Genomic DNA, 19,474 nt, shown 5'->3' with positions numbered 1-19,474 from the left:
AATAGAAATTTTCTTACACAGGTAGGAGGTCTACAATGAACACTACACTTGACTCATAATCCTTAAAACTTTTATTAAGACTGAGAGCTAAAAAAAAAAAAAAAAAAAAAAAAAAAAAAAGACTGAGAGCTGACTGTTAGCCATTGGCGCTCTTGACTCTTCATCCATTTTCCCAGTTTTCTTTGACTTCTTACCTCCTATTCGTTCCAGGAGGGGACAGCCCCAGCTTCTTGGAATGCTTTAATATCTGGCTCCCATATATAAGAATCATTGTGCATTCTAGTTGTATTTTCCCCAACTTGTAACAAGAATAAGACCTGTTATCCAGGGCAGCACCAGCTCACCCATGTGTCCTTCCCTTTCCAGGACACACGTGATGCCTTCACAACAGCTTCTGTTTGCATTTCTGTCATCATTCAGCAATAGAAATTTCAAAATCCCTGGACATTTGCTTCTCTGACTAGTCACATACCATTAACAAAGAAAGTGAGAAAACATAGTTAAAGATCAATAAGTAAGTAAATACATACATACATACAATAAGTTTTGCTGTCTCAGAATAATGCAGGCACTCAAGAAGTTAAATCAGTGATTACAGTCAAAGAATTAGAATGCACCTGAATGCTTATGTAATTCATTAGCTCATTTTTATTTGGCTATGTCTTTTCCTATGAGACTCCTTTGTATTTCTTTGGATATATGTGCTTGCAAAATGAGGAGGTGGTATAAGGATAGACAAGGACAGTGAAAGAGATTAGAATCCAGAACCAGACGCACCTGATTTATGACAAAGGGGTCACTTTCAGGGAAGTTTTTTTTTTTTTTCCTTCAATAAAGTGCTGCTAGGTCAATTGGTCTGCTGTGCAGGGAAAAAAAAATAACACCAACCCCTACTTCACATTGTACACAGAATCATCATCAGATAGATCATACACTGAAAGGTGAAAGGTAAAATGATAAAGATTTTAGAAGAAAATGTGAATATTTTTATGACCCAGAGGTGGGCAATTTTCAAAATAATTTATGAAAAAGCAATAACTTCAAAACAAAAGATTAATAAAAAAACAAACAATCTTAAAAATAAGAATGCCTCATCAAAACATGTCATTAAAGAAGCAAAAATGAAATACACAGATTTGGGGAGAAGTTTGTAATGCACGTAACAGGTGTATTTTCCCTAAAAGCCACCACAAAACACCTCTGGAGTAAAATGAAGTAAAATAAAAAACAAAAGCCATATATTGGGCACATGTTATATGACACTGAGCTAAATACTCTACCCACCATGATCTAATTTAATCCCCATGGAAACCCTAGATGATAGATATCACTAAATCCATTTTCACAAGATAGGGGAGAGGGCTATGTTAAGTTAGGTAAACCCCTGAGCTCACGCAGGTAGAAAATGGCAGGGTCAGGAGCCAAACACAACCCCTAGCCTCTGTGGAACTCTTCAGCTAGTGCATCCAACCAGCCATCTTTCTCTCCTCCTTCCATTTCTTCCATCCATGCACTCACCCATCTACCCATTCCTCTTTCTTTACTTCTGCTCATCCATGACAGTGTAAGGCCTTGAATGAGAGTCCAATATCATATTCTGCTTTAAGATTTTTGGTGAAACTGAGAGAGAAGAAATTCAAAGATTGATGTGATAGAATGACGAGTCAGCCTTGGGTAGATGCTTTAACCCATGGGTTGCCTCTTTCACTGGAATATATCCACCTGGCTTCTCAGCTGGGCAGATCCTCAATTTTGCACCTTGAGAAAGTTATGTTCCAGTTTATTATTCCCTTAAGAATGGCTCGAAATCCAAACTTTGACTTTTCTACTCCAAGCAATGGAAAGTATAGAGGGAAAACTCTCAAGAGAAAATATGTCTCAACACTCAAAACCATGATGAAAACTCTGATGAATTGGTCAAGTTTACAAGACCTCTAGTTCTATAGCAAGCTGTGATAACTGTTATCAGGTTAGAGATGGGATGGGTTTTGATGATCATGTAGTCAAGGTTTGTCAGCCCTAGATGCACAGCAGAGGGCAATTCTGGGACCAGGTATCATGCTGTTTTTAAAGTTCTCCAGGTGATTCTAATGTTGAGGCAGGGATGAGAACACAGAAGCACTCCAAAGTTCCCTGACTATAGGGGAAGCTAGGAGGACTCAGAGATCCCAACAAAGGGAGGATAAGTGAACCACAGTCATTTAAGAAGGAACTCATAGTGAATTAAACAGGTCAGTATTTTTACTACTCCAGAGAATTCCATAGCTCTGCTATAAGAGATTAATAAAGAACACCAATGCAATCCATCTTCTTGCTTTGCATCTTCTAAGGAGACTGGCTATCACTTGCCCAAAAGAGCCCATAAATTTTTAAGATAAATTTGTACCAGATCTAAGTATTCAGCAACAAAGTCACAGAGAGACCATGAGTCATGTGTAAGAAATTCAACTCAACCCACTCCAATGAGGACATGGTACAGAGAAGGAGAATATTCATGGTTCTGTTTTGCTTTGCTTTGCTTTGCTTTGCTGCTCCTCGGTCTACAAAAAATATCTATGTCTATATCTACATCTACATCTACATCTATATCTACATCTATATCTATCAGGATGGCTTACAACCAGGATACACCCACACATTTACACACAATACTTTAGGAAAGATGAAGTGATGGAATAGAAATAGAGATAATGAGTCAGAAACAGAAGATGTTTTGAAGGACAAAAAGTGCGTATGCAGAGACATTGAATGAATAATGGGCATTATTTATGGATGCCTAAGAATGAAGAAACATAATACTTAAATATTTATTAAAGGGGTTTAATTAAATAAATTATGAAAGGTCAATAAGATTTAAAAAATGAGAGTACTCTATGTGATGATAAGTAAAAATTTCCGAGGCAAGCTGAAACAAATGGAAGTTCAGACCAGGGCACAGAACCCGTTACCACCTCCAGAGGAGGCAATACCAGGAGCAGTGGCTGCCTCCGGGGAGGGTTTCAGGGTGGGCAGGGACAGGAGGTAGTTGACATTCATAGTAGACCTTTTTGATCTACTGGAATCTTTGGTACTATATGTATTCTCTTTTCCCAAATAAAATAATAAAGTCACACTAAAATGTCACTTAAAAGAAATACATAATTTTTAGAGAAGCAGAAATTCAAGCCTAAAGAAAGGAAAAATACAACAAACTTAGAAACATGAAGTCCTGAATATTTTATTTTATTCTATTATATTTTATTTTTGTTGAATAATTTTTAATTTTTTTTCAAATTTTTATTTAAATTCTAGTTAGTCAAAATAGAGTGCAATATTGATTTCAGGAGTAGAATTCAGTGATTCATCACTTACATACAACACCCAGTGCTCATCACAAGTGCCCTCTTTAATCCCCATCACCTATCTAGCCCATCCCCCACCCACCTCCCTCCAGCAACCTTGTTTGTTCTCTATCATTAAGAGTATTCTATGTTTTTTTTTAAAGAGTCTCTTATGGTTTGTTTCCCTGTCTCTCTCTTTTCTCCCCCTCCCATATGCTTTGTTTCTTAATTTCCACATATGAGTGAAATCATATGGTATTTGTCTTTCTCTGACTTTTTCACTTAGCATCATGCACCCTAGTTCCATCCACGTCATTGCAAATGACAAGATTTCATTCTTTTTCATGGCTGAGTAGTATTCCACCATATATTTATATGTGTGTGTGTATATATATATATATATATATATATATGTATACTGCCTCTTCTTTATCCATTCATCAGTTGATGGACACTTGGGCTCTTTCCATAGTTTGGCTGTTGTTGATAATGCTACCATAAACGTCAGGGCTGAATACAATATTTTATTTTATTTTATTTTATTTATTTATTTTATTTATTTTATTTATTTATTTTATTTTATTTTTTAAAGATTCTATTTATTTATTCATGAGAGACACAGAGAGAGAGAGGGAGAGACACAGGCAGAGGGAGAAGCAGAGGGAGAAGCAGGCTCCATGCAGGGAGCCGGACGTGGGACTCGATCCCAGGTCTCCGGATCACATCTGGGCTGAAGGCGGTGCTAAACTGCTGAGTCACCTGGGGGGGGGGGGGGCGGGCACTGAATACAGTATTTTAAAGCTGTCTCCTGACCTGTGAAGAAAAGAAAGGAAGAGGTAAACTTACAAAAAGCAATCTGAACATTAAGGAATTACTTTCCCAGCCTGGATCTGGGTTGCTCAGGCAAAAGTAGAAACTGTCAGATTGTGTTGGCAGCAATCATTCTCCCAAGGTCAGCCAGAACCGATGACTCCAGTGTGACCTCCTACTTGGGACACTCTCTTTCAAATCAAAAGCCTGAGTCTTAATGATGCCCATTTCTGAGCACAGCCTGGTCAACCCAGACACATTCTCTTAGGGCAAGGACACCACACAGCCTCATCCAGGTGTCTTACCTCTCCATCCAGGTGTCCTACCTCCTTCTATGCTTTGCTGCATGATGAAGAGACTCTCATCTTCTGTGATGGTAACATGCTACAGTGATGACTACAGATGTTGTTGACTTGATGTAACAGCCTTTCCTGGAGACAAAATACCATTAGCATTTTCAATGCTGGAAATTTTAGGTAGAAAAACACTTTGAAAGACTCTAAACTATAGAATCTTCCATCAGCAACCCTTGACTCCTACCATATAAGCAAACTCCTGCATCTCCCCCTTGGGGTCTGTTCTTTGCATACTGTAAGTGTCATGCTAATTTGGGAGATATTGATTTCTGTATTTTCCTCTGGTACCTCTCCCCTTCACTTTTCCCACTTAAACTAATAGACAAGCTCCTTATATATATGCTTCCTTATGTTGGTGGAGGGTGGCAGGGAAAAAGAAGAATTTGTCTGCAAAGAGACTTCAGTTGCCTGATTTTACTTCCCCAGGGGCCTATGCAGGTTGGACATTGCACCCAGTGCTGGGAAGACAGGGGAGTGGTGAAGGCTGTGCCCCAGGCTGGCCAGAAGGGTGATGGGAAGTGTCGGCCTCAGATGGAAGGCTGGCAATGCCAGGCAGCAGTGGCATATCCAGGAAGGTGGTAGGATCAGAGGTCCATGTGTGAGGAGTCCAGAGATCCAAACACTGAGCTTCAGAATGTGGAGTTTAGACACCCCTGCCACCACTGCCCCTACCCCTACAAACTCTCCGAGACGCTGTGGGGGAGGGACCCCCAGTAATGCCAGGATGGTGTTTCACATGCATTTAGTTGGGGGCAGGAGTTCTGAGTCAGAATGACATGATTTGAGGGGCTAGAGATAATTTTATTTCTTGCATACCTGAGTATGTGGGCTGCAAGTCCTGCCAGCTACTCATAACTTTCCAAGAACTGTTCCAGAACAAGTCTGATAACCTCTTGTACAGTGACTCTAAGTAGAATTAAAAGGAAACAGAAAGAGAGATTTTGAAAGTGAGTCCTCTTTTGCCTCATGGCGTGTTTTCTCCATGAAAAAGGCAAAAATGGGGCAAGTCCACATTCCTCCTGCACCCTTATTCCTGCTATTGTTCAAGGGCTGCCTCCACCCTTCATTACTTTTTGTTTTGTTTTGAAAATGGGAGAGGCTCTAAAGCAGAGCTGGAAAAGACTCCACAAGAGGGTCGCTGCCTGTCCTGCGATGTGTCCCCCTGCTTGGCATGGACCCAGATTTGGAGAAGGGAAAAATGTGTGCTTTCTGGCATTTCACCCATGTGTTTTATAGGCGGGAACCACAGCAATCCTCAAGGAAGAAACCGTGGGTCGTCCAGATGTATCCAGCTGTCCAGGAAAGCTGAGGACACACCAGGGGCTTTGTAAAGTGCACCTATATGAAGAGGAAAACCCATGTTTCCCAGCCGTGAGCAACTATAAGCAGGCGGCTCTCACTGCCCATGAGGAAGGAGCTGGATAAGGTCACAGAGAGTGACATTCAGGGACCGGAGAGGTCCTACCCACAACGCTGGACTGTTCTCAAGAGAAACCATAAAGTGCCTCAAGCCGGTTGCAGATAAGGTCATGTGGTCTCATTGTCATCCCATCTTTGCAGGAGTAACAGGACAAAAAACAGACTAGCTGAGAAAGGCAGAGATTAGACAGTAACTACAGCCCTCAACTAAATAAAATAAGAACTTTGCTGTCAGCTCCAAAAAATGACCAGAGGTGCATGCTGCCATAGCATGCTAGTGGGAACGGGGATGGGGAAGGGAGGTAGCTTTGGGAACAAATACTTCTATATGTCAACCTGCCAGAGGTAAGGACATTTTTCTCCTTCCTTCCTAAGGAGCTGTGGCTGGGAGCGCTCCCTGGCCCCAGGGAGCTAACCTATGGAACCCGTGGGACAGGCAGCTGAGAACAGAACAGGGAGTGCCTGCCCCCGCTGCCCTGGCCACCCACACCCACCATGCAGCCTCTACCAAGGCATGGGATGGACAAATAATCATATCCTGTGGGCCAAATGTCACCTAAAAACTTGTCTTGCTTAGTCTGCATATAGTTGGTTTTTTTTCTTAAGTAATTGCCAAACCATTTCTTGTAAAACATGCTTGTGGTAAAGTTGGAGAGTCTAGCAGAATGGGGTCTATATCCTCACATGCCCACAGTCACATGGGGCTATAGAGCATCTCCTTTCTAGATGGGACTAGCTCTGCAGCTGGCCATAATCTTCAACACTCCCTTTTACACCTCTACTTTGGCCCACCTGTAGGGTTTGGGGGCTGTGGCCTCTGGGAGGATAGAATCAAAAGAACTTTTAAGGCCAGGCTTTACTGTGACCTGGCTAGATGTCTCTTCTGCATGCATATAACCACTCTGAACTTCAGGCTCGTCGTCTCCAAAAGGAGTCATAATATCTTCTATTGGTACCTCACAGAGCAATGGTGAGACTAACTGGAATTGTACTTGAAATTTTTTTTTAATTACAAACAGAAGATAAGCAGAGTGGCTTAGAACACACCCAGGTGGGCAAGGCAAAGCTCAAGTCTTTGTGAGACACTGGAACGGAAAGAACAAGGAAATACCCTCGTGTGTATCCTTGTTACCATCCTTCTGCCACTCATGGGCTTCATGACCCTCATGGGCTTTCATGCCAATTACCTTGGCTTAGAGAATGAAATGTGATCATTTGAAACTGCATCAAAATCTATAATTTCTTTTGTTGTTTGGGTTTATAGACTATGACCCTCCTTTTTTGTTTTAAGATATATTCATTTATTTTTAGAGAGAGTGCAAGCAAGGGGAGGAGAAGAGGGAGAGAGAAGCAGACTCCCCACTGAGTGCAGAGCCCACAAAGCTCCAACTCACGACCCTGAAATCACAACCCGAGCTGAAACCAAGTGTCCGGATACTTAACCAACTGGGCCACCCAGGTGCCCCTAGACTATGACCCCCTAATGTCAGACTCCTTGAAGTCTACCAGCACATGTCAGGATTCTAAAGAATCTTTGCCAATTTGTTTTCTCTAAGGAAAATGCTGAGCCTCCCATTGAGAGGATTCTGAATTTCTCAAGTTGGGGTGAGGATACTCCCATGGTGACTGGGGCTGGCAAGCAACTGGACCCACGCCAGCTGTCTGCCTTCCACCCTCATGTCACATAAACATAGTTTGTCTAACCCCGCCATCTGATCACTGCAAGATAAACACTGGGAGAAATAAATGTGTAGCAGCCCTTCCTCCAATTCCCACCCTGGTCCAGGGAAAAAAAGGTCAACAGAAGTGGAAATGAGATGATAGCTGATTATGTTGGTTTAGCTGATACCTAGAGAAGGTAGTAGGGTTCCAGTAATTAGTGGGGATGTCTTAAGGGGAGAGAGGATTGGTTCCAAGTGCTTGGTGCTCTCTGAGGATGGGAAGGTCAGTTACTCCCTTTTAAACCGACCCCAGGAACTCCGGCAATCTCTATGTTTCTAGCATGATCTCTAGCAATAGACATACTAGCATATGTACTCAATACCCATGCAAATATTGACTCGGGCATTTAGATACGTTCCTAGGCCAGATGTGCACTCTTGTTGCCCCTTGACATCCAGAAAGAGTTCATTGAACCTTCCCTTCCCTGATTTGTAGAAAGCCCTCATCAAGGCTTCTGCAAAATTCTACGACTCAGTGTTGTCTCAAGCACTTCTACTTGGGGGCATTATTTTCCAGTCCTCACTTATTTGGTGTCCTTTTCATTGCTCTTTGGGGGAACTCAAGCCTATACTTCAATTTCATCAACACACACACGCATATGCACACATTTATGTCAGGGGGATGCTTTAATAAACTTTTGGGGGATAAAAGGACTTGTGCGAAGAATTACAAACAACTTACAATTCAACATAGGATGGCTCTGATCTTCAAATCCCCGCACAACCTGCAGGCCATGTTGCCGAGACCTCCTGTGTACTTTTTGTTCATTCTCTTTGCCCTTACCCCTTCTGTGTCTCCAGGTCGCTTTCTCTTTCCAGTGCAAAGTAGGATAAGCCATCCACTGGTACTGTGGCCCGGGCCAGCCCATTCCCTCCCCTTCCGTCCCTGGGAGCCCACCAAGACATTCTCTCCTAAGATAAGTAATTCCCTCCCCATAGTGAATTATGGTTCAGGCTCTGAGAATAATGCTTCATGGCACCACTCCCCTCAGTGGGGACCCTCCTTTCCACCTCTTAATCCTACCCTTTGGAAGCTGCTAGTTGTTCTAAATTTTAGTTTTCAGGACCAAGAAAGACCTGAAATGACTGTGTTACCCTAGAAATGAAAATGGAGTCTTTTTCTTCTACAAATGGACACAGCCAGGTTTCTCTCTGAAACCTGAAACTAAGAAGTACACTATGTACATCTTTCAAAAACATGGGTCAACTTGTTCTATTAAAATGGAGCATGCCTCGGTGGCTCAGTTGGTTAAGGATCCAGCTCTTGATTTTTGACGCAGGTCATGAGATCAGGGTCCCCGTGTCAGGCTCTGTGACCAGCAGGGAGTTTGCTAGAGATTCTCTTGCTTCTTCTCTCTCTCCCTCTGTCCATCCTTCTGCTCAGGCCTTTTCTCTCTCTCTCTCTCTCTCTCTCTCTCTCTCTCTCTCAAATAAACAAATCTTTAAATATATATATATATATATATATATATATATATATATATATAAAATGTATCACATATTTATAGAATTTTGATGGTCTATGGTCTATGTCTTAGCTTTGGTCTCCCCAAACAGGCCATGAGATAAGGACTTGGATCCAAGTGGTTTATTAAGGAAGCAATCCTGAGAAGTACTCTAAGGGCCTGAAGAAAGTAAGATGGGAAAGAGTGAGGCCGTCAAAACAGTGGGCTCCAGATAGTGACTTCTAGAAGCCAGTGGAGTCCAATCCTTGGTGACCTGAGAGACTGTGTGGGCAGACAGCTCAGAGTTGTCCAGGGGAGGGCGAGGACAGAAAGCATCAACCCTATACAGTATGGTCAGAACTGGCAGGTGGCCCCAGAAATGGACCTAAGGAACTGTGGGCTGGACATCCACTCCATCTGCTACTGAGAACTAAGGTGATTTTTTTCCCCCAGTATAATTAGCAGAGTGACTACAACGTGCATACAGCATATATTACCTTATTTGCTTCCTCCAGCAAATCCATGCAGTTTGTGTTCTCCCTATTTGAGAACAAGATGACTGGAGCAGTGAGAGTTTAAGCACCATGCTGTGGCTCTGTAGCTGATCATCAACAGGACCAGGGTTTGATTCTTATATATGATGCTGTAGGACAGTCTTCAAAAATGTCCACTGCTAATTTCCTCCCAATAAGTGTGTGCTGCTTCATTCATCAAGACACACTGTCTGTACGCACCACTACCCTGACTCTGTGCTGGCCTGTGGCTACTTTGCCCAATACAGTGTGACAGGGTGACACCATCTCAGTCATAGGATTAGGCCTTCTGTGGCTCACACCTTCTGATTTCTTTCTTAAAGTCAACCACCCTGCAGAAGGTGGGCCACCCTGAGGCCACCATGCTCTGAGGAAGCTCCATGTAGCTTCACGGAGAGGGGCAGCACCAAGAAACAGCCATGTATGTGACGACTTCCTGGGCCCTCCAGCCCAGCCCAGAGGCCAGAGGAGCTCATACAAAATGAGTGCCTTCAACCAGTGCTGTGAAGAACAGAACCACCCAGCTGAGCCCAGTCAACCCTCAGAACAATGAAAAGTAACAAACCCTTATGGTTGTAAGCCACAACAGTGTGGCATGATTTAGTAACTGAATAATGGCATGTTTCCCATAGCCACTACCTACCTGTCTATAACTTGGATAAGTAGAATCAGTTTTAAGATATAAACAATTAAATAAAAAGGATTTGATTGGAAAGCCTTAAGATTTCTCTCAAGCATCATATAATTTTGAAGCCATTGCTGAGGAATTATTTCACGGTAGGTCTGGAATGGCAGCAATGCACAATGAGGTCACACAAACGAGAACACAGCAAGGTTTGCAGGCCCAAGGCCTGTGTTTGCTTCGAGCCCAGGCTGGTTCATCCATGTGCCTTTTTCGGTGGATTTTCCCTTGCTCTGTCTCCATTAACATACCCAGCTTCATCATCTTCTTCCTAGAAACGACTTTGGAGAAGGAAGTAGAAATTAAGAAAATAAGTAGAAAGAACTAATAGTTATTATCTTATTTAGCACATATGTGACTGCCAGTCTGTGCCCATCCCCAGAGACAGGGGAGTGGACAAGTAGATGAGATTTCTGCTCTCACAGCACCAGGGAGGGTGTCACTAAACACCTCATTATATAACAAATGATCTAGTGCTGACTTATTCTAATAAAATAGGATAAAATGTGGGTCCAGCCTAGCCTGGAATGTGGGGGAAAGCTTCTCAGACTAAGAAATACCTGGGATGCCTGTGTGGCTCAGCGGTTGAGTGACTGCCTTTGGCTCAGGTAGTGATCCTGGGTCCTAGGGTTGAGTCCCACATCGGGCTCCCTGCAGGGAGCCTGATGCTCCCTGTGCCTATGTCTCTGCCTCTGTGTGTGTGTGTGTGTGTGTTTCTCATGAATAAATAAATAAAATCTTATAAAAAATAAAGAAAGAAATACATTATGCTTATCAAATCAATAGGAATTGGCAGGTAAAAAGGGGGCATTGTGAGCCTTGGACCTGAAATTAGGAAAGTGTTAGGTGTAGGAAGCTGCATGTACAAAGGCCCTGTGGCAGGAAAGTGCTGGCTTGGTTGAATAAATCAGTAAGCCCGGGACAGAGCTACCAAGGAATCAAAAGGCCAGAAAAAAAAAAAAAAAAGAAAGAAGAAAGAAGAAAGGAAAGAAGAAAGAAAGAAAGAAAGAAAGAAAGAAGAAAGAAAGAAAGAAAGAAAGAAAGAAAGAAAACAAGCAGGCAGGTTTAGGAAGTAGGTCAAAGTGAGGAGTTAGGATGATATTCTCAGAACCATGGAGAACCTTGAGGGTTCTGAGCTCAGGAGTGGCATTTTCCAACCTGTTTTAAAAGAAAATGAAGCTAGAGTATAAATATTACCACCTGGATATTTTGGTTTCAATCTTCGATTATGATTCTTCTGAAGTTCTACTATACCCCTGCTTCAGGGCTCTCCCCAAAGCCTGGACAACAGAAGGCGGAAATGAAAATGATGAAACGTCACTTTGATGGTCCTTGCCCCCACCTGCCACATGGGGGCAGCACGTCACTATGGCCATCGCTGCCAGATCCTGGAGGCGGCAGAGAGCGCCTTCCAGAAGGCCACAGCCACTCTGTGACGCATTTCATTACTCAAGTCTACAGGATGTGCTTCAGTCCTCATTTCTGTGTCTGACAGAGTCCATCCCCAAAATGACCCCTCTGAATCTTCCTTTTGGCTCCTTCCCCAGGCCTTAGGTGTGTGGCCATCCATCTGAGACTGCTCACAACAGGCGCTCTGCTCCAGGGCCTGGGCTGATCATGGTGCTTAAGTAGAGCTGCTCTTGCAAAGAGAGACCAGTCACCCACCCCTTGGTCCCACAGTGATATTCCTGAGTCCCCATGGGATCCAGCGAAGGCCCAGGGGCCCCACAGCACTACTTCGGAGGAACTGAGATGTCCAGCAAAGTCTTTTGTTTACAACACCACAAACACAGAAAAAGATGTTAGATGCCAGGCTCACACCTAGCATGGGCATTCATATTAAACCCTTGTAGCAAGTTTATAAGCAGTTTCAAAAATACCTACTTTATTGATGAAAAACAGACAACAACAAAAACAGAGGTGCAAATATACAAAATGCTTTGGTCAGAGTCACAGAGCAAGTAAAAGACCCCAGTGGGACTTGAATCAGCACCTCCCTCTAAAGGCAGAACTTTCCCCCTGTACCATGCCACCACATGGTAGTGGAAGGGAATGTTGGCTAACTCCCAAACTCCCAGCCGCCCACCCTCATCAGCACTATTCAGTGAGGCAGCAGCTTAATGTGGTTCAGATGCTAAAAGACTGTCCTTTGAACAAATAATTCATGGGACACCTGGCTGGCTCAGACTGTAGAATGTGTGACTCTTGAGCTTGGTTGTAAGTTTGAGTCCCATGTTGGGTGTAGATATTACTTAAAAAAATAAGAAAAGAAAATCTTAAAATAATAATACAGGAAGAATTTAGTTTCACAAAGAAAACAGTCTCCATAATCAGTGATGTCTGGACAACATCTTTTGTCTAAAAATACACGATGTTCTTCTGTGGCTCAGTTCTGAAGAAACTGAGCATCTCTTTCATTCCATGCTGCTTTCATATCTACTTGTTCATTGAGGGCCTGCCTTTATAATAAGGACTTTACTTCAGACATTGTATTTCTCAGTTTTCTAATTTCCTTTTTTTTTTTTTTTTAGATTTTATTTATTTATTCATGAGAGACAGAGAGAGAGAGAGGCAGAGACACAAGCAGAGGTAGAAGCAGGACCCATGCAGGGAGCCCTACATGGGACTCGATCCCGGGTCTCCAGGATCACACCCTGCGCTGAAGGCAGCGCTAAACACTGAGCCTCCTGGGCTGCCCTCTAGTTTCTATTTTTTAAAAGATTTTATTTTCATTTACTTGAGAGTGAGAAAGAAAGAAAGAGCATGAGCTGGGGAGCAGCAGGCAGTGGGAGGGAGAAGTAGACTCCCTGCTGAGCGGGGAGCCTGATGCAGGACTCAATCCCAGGACCCCAGGATCACAACCTGAGCCGAAGGCAGACGTTCAACCACTGAGTCACCCAGGCTCACCTATAGTTTCAATTTTCTAATAACTTCCATTTCTTTACCAAAAATGTCTCTTTTCTTTTGTTATAGGCATGTTTTCTTTTACTTCACTGAAAATAGTTACAATTGTTTTAAAATCCTATTGATTCTAATATCTGGGTCACCTCCAGTGGTTTCTGTTGTTGTCATTCTCCTAGTTCTTAATATATTGATTGATTTTGGATTCTATTCTGGCATTGGGACCATTAGCTTTGGAGTCAATTATTTTTTTAAGAAGAGTGCTAATGTTTGTTTTTGCAAGAAAATCACTCAGTCGGGCTCTAACTGAAAACCCTCTTTCTCAGATAGGAGAACAAATCTCAGCTCAGCATGTTGACCCATAGCGGGGTGGCTTGAGCTTGCAGTTCAGGGATCAGAGGAGGGGCAGGGAGAGCCATCCAGAGAATGCAGGACCCCCCTCACCCCTGTCCTGACTCCTCCCTCTCAGGACTCTCACTCTCTGGCAGCTGCAGTCACCCTGAACTCTGACCACAGCTCTTGAAGCCAGCAAGGAGGCAGGTCATCTGTTGGAGTTTCAGCCTCCCAGAATGAAACAGACTGGGGTCTGCCCTTGGCTAGAAGCCTGAGCAGTACTATATCAGTCCCTTCTTTCAGGTGTTGACTCCCTCCCAGAACTTTCTGTGGGCCCTGTGGAGAATGTAAATACACCCTTCATGTCATCCTGTTAGCCACCCTCTGCGGAGGGTGGTGGGTTAGTAATCATCCCCACGTTACTGAACGAGAAACACAGGCTCAAAGAGGTAAACCATGGCTTCAAGTCAAGGTCAACAGCCAGTAAATGTCACAGCCAGGAATCAGGCGTCGCTCAGCTGGGCTCTGAAACTCAGTCTTACTCTTCAGGCTGCGAGACCATCTCAGAGCCGCATCGTTGCCTTGCTCAGCAGTGGTTGCAAGTCAGCCGTCCACAGTAGGGAGTTCTATGCATTGCAGGGGGCCGAGAAGTGAAAAGAGCTGCTTTTAGTAAATGCCTGTTAGGCAAGCATAGTCAATGTAAGCCCACCGATATGTGAGCCTGTGCGGTGTGTGTAGTCCTGGGTCGGGCGGAAAGAAGCTACAGAGGTAAATAAGACAGAGACTGCTCCTTCTAGTATCTGGTAGAGGGAATAAGGGAGTCACAAAAACTCTTGCTAATTGGGATCCCTGGGTGGCGCAGCGGTTTGGCGCCTGCCTTTGGCCCAGGGCGCGATCCTGGAGACCCGGGATCGAATCCCACGTCGGGCTCCCGGTGCATGGAGCCTGCTTCTCCCTCTGCCTGTGTCTCTGCCTCATTCTCTCTCTCTGTGACTATCACAAATAAATTAAAAAAAAAAAAAAAAAAAACTCTTGCTAATCCACATATAGCCCATGGACCAGCAGCACTGGCTCCCAAGGAGAGAAATGCAGTCTCAGGCCCACCCAGAGTCGCTGAACCAGGAACCACATATAATAAGATCCACAAGGGTTTGTATGCACGTTGCAGAAGGGTTGGCATATATCATCTAATCACAGACTGGGGGCTCTGTGCAGGTGTGTGTCAGGTGCCGGGGTGTTAACACGGGAAGAAAATGGTCTGCTGGAGGACATAGGGTCTGGGACAGTCACAGAAGCAGAAGCACCTGATTCTTGATTTGATGTTGAGGAATGAGCAGGATTTGGCCAATGGGGGAGGCCATTCCTGCTGGTGGGAACAGTGTAGGACTTGAGGGGTGACAAAAAGGAAGAAACTGAGAAGGGGACCAGGACATCAACGCCTGGCTCCCATGCACAGAGACAGAATTGAGTCGAACTGCTGTTCATTTTGTGCTGTCCCAGGAGATCACTGTCCATGCCTTGCTGGGAGATGAAGACAAACGCCCTCACCGAATATCATTGTAGTGATCTGGCTCAGAGGGGAGAGAAAAGGCAAGTCAAAGCCAAGTTTAATGGAAGAGCATGAGTTGAAGTGAAAGTTGGCGGAGAAGAGCAGAGTCTCAGATGCCAGTAAAGAGTGTGAGGCAGAAGAGATGAGCCAGACCAGGTAGGAAGGTGTACCACTGACATCTGGTCCTGACTTGTGGGAACCATGTCTGCTAAGGGACGACCCTAATCCCGAAGGTCCTGCAACGTGGCGTCTTCCCATGGCATTTCCCATGGCAGCTTCCCCTGCCTTCCATGGATGTGCAGCCCCTGGCTCAGTGAATGGGGCTCTCCTCCCCCAATGCCCTGATGGCACAGCACTGTGCCCCAAGGGACCTGTGTCCTTTCCCACCGTGGACTGGCCTTGAGCCATACCTTTGCATGCCCAGGCCAGTCCACAGACATAATTTTCCTCTTGACTCTCTGCTTCTTATTTATTGTTGGGAGAAATGAAAAGCAGACAGGAAAACCTAAACTTAAGGTAAGAAAGACTCCGCTGGCAAGCAGATCCCAATTGTAGGATCATTTTCCCCCAAGCTAGAAGAATCATCCCTTTCCTTCTTTATTCATCTCCCCTCAACAAATGCAAGTGTGACTTTAAATATTTTAGTACCTGTATTTTCAAAGGTAAAAAGAAACAGGTGCTCTTGATTTTTGAATATATCTCTCTATTAATTTACCAGTATAACCCAAATATTACTATTTCCACGTATAGTTGCTATGAAAAGTTTTAAGGACACGGTTTACATTTTGGATACTAAGGTTTTGAAGTCCAGACTGCATTTTACACTTATAGCACTTCTCAGATCCAACTGGCCACAACCGGGGGCGCAATACCACAGCTGGTCACTGGCTCTCTAATGGACAGTGCAGCCCAGGTATTTATCCTGCAGCCTGGTGCTCCTTTCTGACGCCTCTCGGTTAATTCTGCAACCTATGCAAGTTATGAATACTAGTATACTCCATCTTAGCCAATGTCCTTACCAATTTCACATCCAGTCAGCTCTCTGGCTTTCCAGTGTGAGCAGGACCAGGAGGGGAAACAGGCCATGCTAGGGAAAGCATGAGCCGTTTATTTATTCCCTCCCTGTCTGTTCCCGCTTGTTCCAAAAACCTTCTTAGGCCAGGAAATGATTCTACTTTTCTGGAAAACTTGTGCTATCCAATGGTTTTCTAAGGGTCTGTTAAGGAGCCTAACTGGTGCAGTGGTTAAAAGTGGGAGGCCTGGAGGCTCTGAGTTTGGAGCCCACCCCACTACACTTGCCAGCTCTGTGGCCTTGAACAAGTCACTTCCCCTCCGAGCACCTCAGTTTTCTCCTCTGTCTTATCACAGCTACCTACTGCAATTATTAGCCATAGGGTGAGGCTGGTTTGAAACAAATGCCTTCGTTTTCAAGCTCTCTGTCAATTCAAAACAGACCCCAAAAGGACTCAGGGATACAGTTGTCAGATTTAGCAAATAAAAATACAAGAGTCTCCATTAAATTATAAATTTGGATAAATAAATCCTTTTTTGGTGTAAGTACACCTCATGCAATGTTTGGGGCTTGCTTATACAAGAACATTATGTGTTGTTTACCTAAAATTCAAACTTCACAGGGCACCCTGTATTTTGTCTGGCAACCTTACCTGGGAGGTGGGTGGTGCTTTGCTCCTTGCCCTCGGTGCTCTGGGCTCAAACACACCGTGGTAAGGGGACTGTTCTTGTCTCCAGTCTTTATAAGGGGTAGCACTGGCAGCTGGATTTCAAAAAGCAGAGACTGGGAAGGGGATTCTGGTTTGCCTAGGATCCTCAGAAAGGCAGTGATGGAAGGAGGATGGAGAAGAGGAAAGCTAAGTAAGCATATGGCATCAGCAGGAGACAAGCTTCATCAGCCTGACCCCATGGGGAGCTCTGGGGGGCCCTGGTACCCAGAACAGGTGTCTCCTGGAGGCAGAAGACGCCAGCCTTTTGTACTCATTCCCTCTGCCATTGGCCATGGGCTGTGACAGGAGGAAGCCAGCTCTGGTCTGAAGTGTCTTGGCACCTGTAGGCTGGCCTGTCCCCGACCATCACAGTCACATTCAAGGGCAGAATGACAGCTCAAGGATCAGGGTGCCTCGTTGTGAGTGCCGCTCAAAGGCTGTCAATGGCTCAAAGAAGCTCTCCCACATCTAATACTAGACAATGCAGAGGCTCCTTCCATGCCTGCACAGAACAACAGCCTGGCCAGAGTAAACCACCCAAAGGGCTGTGCTGTGCAGAGTGCTGCCTGAGCACCAGCCAACCACCGCTAAGCCCCACTGAACTGGCTAAAACCTCCCTCCCCAGCCTAGACTTGGGGAATGTAATACAGACAGGGGTGAAAGAATTTGGTTTGGTTCAAGAACTCCTTAAAAAAATCACCTTTATCTTTTTTAAAAATTTAATTTAATTTAAAAAAATTTTTTTAAGATTTATTTATTTATTCATGAGAAACACAGAGAGAGAGGCAGAGACATAGGCAGAGGGAGAAGGAGGCTCCTCTCAGAGAGCCCCATGTGGGACTCGATCCTGGATCCCGTGAAGACAGACGCTCAACCACAGAGCCACCCAGGCGTCCCTAAATTTTAAAAATGTTTTTAAATTAAATTAATTTTTTTTAATCCAGCAAGTAATAAGCTTAGGTTGTTTATTTTGAAAAAATTACCTGGGTAACTTGGTTGTCAGATTTCAAAGGAAGAAATGCAAAACCAGAGTTTATTTAAATATGTAAAAGTCCTCATTTCTCAAGGCCTGAACATTCCAACAACTAGAAACTTCTTTGTGACAGATGAAAAGGCACCTGGCACTTTTTTTAAAAAGGTTTATTTCAATCAAACACGTCATTTTTAAAAAGAAGAGTGTTATATTTAAAAGCTTGCAGCAAACGCACACGCACACACTAGACTTTGAAGCTGCTCCATCACCCTCACCATGGCACCTCCAGGTACCTGGGAGTTTTGTTTGTAGAAACCCACAGTCACATATTCCCAGCACCTCCAGCTCAGATGGAGTTGGTCACCATCCTTTGTGTTCCCATAATTGGAACTTCTTTACGTAAGCGTCATTATTCCTGCCTGTGGTAACAGCAACAAGCCAGGGAGCATTTACTCTCTTTCAGGCATTGTATTAGAAGGACTGCATGTATTATCTCCTCTGATATTTACCATATTTGGTATTGATACTATTTGATAGTAATAATAGGAGCTGTTGCTACTATTAGCTCACTTTACAAATGTGGAGACTGAGACAGAGAGAGTAAATAGAAGCTTCTAGAGCACAGGGAAGATAGGGAGGAAGGACCACCGACCAGGTCTGGCCAGGCCTCACTGTACCTTGGCTTGGCCCCCACTTGGATCCTTTACCAGGAACCCACAGCACAGCTCATGTGGTTTAATTTTCCAGTAAATGTGACATTTGTCAGATCAGGTATTTTGTTACACAGCAGTAGTAACTGGAAACCCCCACCCCTCATACGCCCATACACAAAATCCAATGATCAGAACAAATTAGGGGACGCCTGAGTGGCTCAGTGGTTGAGCGTCTGCCTTTGTCTCAGGGCGTGATCCCGGGGTCCTGGGATTGAGTCCCACATTGGGCTCCCCACAGGGAGCCTGCTTCTCTCTCTGTGTCTCTCATGAATAAATAAATAAAATCTTTAAAAAAAACAAAAAAGAACAAATTAGGAAGTGCTTGGAATCAGAAAAGGATTCTTTATTTTATGCAAAAAGAAGGAAGTAAGGTACAGCCAGCAGGACACAGGTTTGAAAGCTATCAGACTTCCCTATAAGCCCGGCCCCTCACTGGTCACATGCAGTCACTGCCTGACCCCAACCCAAGTATCAACTTCTTAACCTGTAAGGTGGGATTAGTAGTCAGGCATCTGGGTGCTGAGAAGAAAAGAGACATATGTACATACACATGTACACATACGTGTATATACCCATGTTCACATGTATATATGGCCAACTCAAACAACATGGGGTTGGGGTGCTGACCCTCGGCATAGTAAAAAATCCAAGTACAACTTTTGATTCCTCAAAAACTCAACTCCTGTTGGCCAGAAGCCTTACTGATAACAAAACATTTGATTAACACATATTTTGTATGCTCTGTATATATACTGTGTTCTTACAATTAAGTAAGTGAAAAGAAAAATACATTGATGGAACTATACTATATTTATTGGAAAATATCCATGGCTAAGTGGACACGTGTGGTTCAAATCCATGTTGTTCAGGGGTCAGCTGTATATGCATAGCTGTGTGTACACACACACATGGGTACACACATGCACACACGTGTGTGTCATGACTAATGCAGGGTTCAGTACAGATTCAGGCTGCAGGCAGCATACGTTCCTCCCCCT

At 44.0% G+C, this 19,474-nt stretch overlaps 1 long non-coding RNA gene across 1 annotated transcript; it reads right to left on the bottom strand.

Annotated features, from left to right (window-relative positions):
- Positions 1 to 3,927: 3,927 nt before the first annotated feature.
- On the bottom strand, positions 3,928 to 14,398 carry LOC112673481 (uncharacterized). The gene is made up of 4 exons (XR_003144804.3): positions 11,484 to 14,398; positions 9,569 to 10,567; positions 5,303 to 5,392; positions 3,928 to 4,561 (listed from the first exon to the last, which is right to left on the bottom strand). It is a non-coding gene; the product is annotated as an uncharacterized LOC112673481 (long non-coding RNA).
- Positions 14,399 to 19,474: the final 5,076 nt, after the last annotated feature.

Source organism: Canis lupus, chromosome 24 (assembly GCF_003254725.2).
Source record: "Canis lupus dingo isolate Sandy chromosome 24, ASM325472v2, whole genome shotgun sequence".
In the NCBI taxonomy this organism is placed as follows: domain Eukaryota; kingdom Metazoa; phylum Chordata; class Mammalia; order Carnivora; family Canidae; genus Canis; species Canis lupus.
The sequence above is the reverse complement of the archived record's forward strand: the minus strand, read 5'-3'. Positions and strand labels throughout refer to the sequence as shown.